Below are 2325 nucleotides of genomic sequence, written 5' to 3'. Positions count from 1 at the left end.
TGTTAACATTATTAAACATTCAGCAACTGCAGCTGCCATGAAGCTTTGACAGCACATCTGTGGCTCAAGACTCATAAGATATGAATGCTAATAAAATAGTCTACCACTGCTGATGAGACACATTTAGATTAAAATATCATCAAAAACGTTTCAAAATTTGAGAAAGACAAATTAAATAAATGCTTTGCTTTATAGGAGCCATGATTTCTGCTTGTTATATAAACTTTAATTAAATTTAAATTGCCACTTCATCACATTTTAGAATACGTGGTACCACTGAGAGCATAATTCAGACTACTGTACTGATTTTCTATTTCAATTGTAAAGCTAATACATTTAAAAGGATAGTTCATGTTATTCTATATCTCTGTTATTGTCAACAAATCCAGTTAAAAGACCAAAAACCAACACTGGGTCAGTCCATCACTTAATATTTACTATTCTACTCAGTACTGCCTGTGGCTGTCAGACCCAAGCATGGTTCCTGCTGAAGATTTAAATCTTTAAAAACAGCTCCCAAATATATAGTTTCATTATTAAAAGAGTCTCATTAATGGCCTTCAACATCTGGCTGCTGTTGACTTCAGCAAACGTTACTCAGTCAGGAGGAAAGAGGGAATTTGTTGGGGACTATTTTCAGTAGCGGATGAATAATCTGCACATTAGGTTCATGGCAAAGAAGGAACATGTCACCCAGTGTGGCAGTGTGGCTTATTTATGTGCTTATGCAGCTAAATATGTTTGTGTGCAAAATCTAGTGGACATTAGTGGTACTGCAGCCTCGGGAAATTCAGCTCATTGTTGTAGCTGCAAATATTTACTAAAACCAAGACTGTGTTTGAAGTGATTTTAATTGTGGTGTTTGTTTCTAGAATATTTACAGTATTTCTGGTACACACACACAGTCGCATTTCAATCACTTTTGGGGACATTGCACAGACTTGCATTCATTTCTCAGAGACTCGGAGTTATTACCCATAACCATAACCACTACTTGCCTAAGCCTAACATAAATCTTACCCTAACATTAACCAAAGTCTTCACCTTAAAATGTAATGATTTACATTATGGGGACCTGCTTTCTGTCGCCATAAGGAAGGTGAGTCCTCACAACGCGACTGCGTAAACATACGTGTCCCCACAGTGCGGGTAATACACATACTCGTGCCTCAGTTTAAGGTGTGTGTAGCAGCATTAATGGAAAAATCACATTAAACAGAGACTCATTTCACTGAAGACACTATTGACTCTCAAACAGGAAACTACAGCAGCACTCCTTTCTTTGACCTCCTTAATGATCCATTACAGCAATGTGTGCGTGTAGGTGTGTGTGCGTGTGCGTTCGCACGTGTGTGTGTGCTGACCTTTCCCCAGTGTTAGCCGGTCTGAGCCATCACAGGAGGTATTAATGGACTAATCACATTAAACAGAGAATCATTAATCATCTCCCCTCAGCGCTGTCACTGCCATGCAACGCCTAATCAACTCTATTGTTTACACACACACACACACACACACACACACACAGAGAGAGAGAGAGAGAGGCTGGCATGACTCTGGCACAAACACTGATGCACACACACATACAGGCATAAAACACACCTGAAAATCAGTCAAACACAAGCAGCTTCTTCAACCTCTCTGTTCTTTGTTCTTCTCGTTTTTCTTTAATGGTCGCTATCGCTCACCACACTTTTAATCTACTTTTTAATTTCTCTCACATCTTCTGTCCCTGTATTTCCCTCCCTCTCGTCTTCTTTCCTCTCCTTTCTCTTTTTTCCCCCCATGTTTTCCTTATTAATGTCATCCTCATTCTCACTTTCTCATCTTTTCCCTCTTTATATCTACTGTTCATCTTTTCTTTGCCCTCCCACTCGCTCCCCTCCATCACCCCTCTCTCCCTCTCTCTCTCTTTTCTGACTCTCCATCTTTCATCCTCTTCACTTTGTACACTGTTTTGCTGATTCAGCAGCGGCGTCATTAAGATGCCTGGTAAAAGGCAAGACACACACACTTTGCATCTTTAATAATCACACACACACACAGCTGAAAGTGACACACTGCTGAACAAAGCTAAATACCTTAAAGTTCATTTAAATTCTTATTTTAATCAAGTTCCCAACATTGTTGCTGATTGGTTGTCATATTACTGTTTTTGTCAATAAATTATGAAAGACGTTTTCTGAAGACACTCAAATCTGATTACGTTTGAGCGATTTAACTGTTTTCTCTAAAATATTCATCATAGTGCAGTAAGTTCTGGTTAAAAAGGTACCGGATGACTGCACACATGGATGATGACAGTAAATGTATATGTTAGAGGCC

The sequence above is a fragment of the Chelmon rostratus genome, chromosome 23 (assembly GCF_017976325.1).
Source record: "Chelmon rostratus isolate fCheRos1 chromosome 23, fCheRos1.pri, whole genome shotgun sequence".
Classification (NCBI taxonomy): Eukaryota; Metazoa; Chordata; class Actinopteri; order Chaetodontiformes; family Chaetodontidae; genus Chelmon; species Chelmon rostratus.
The sequence above is the reverse complement of the archived record's forward strand: the minus strand, read 5'-3'. Positions refer to the sequence as shown.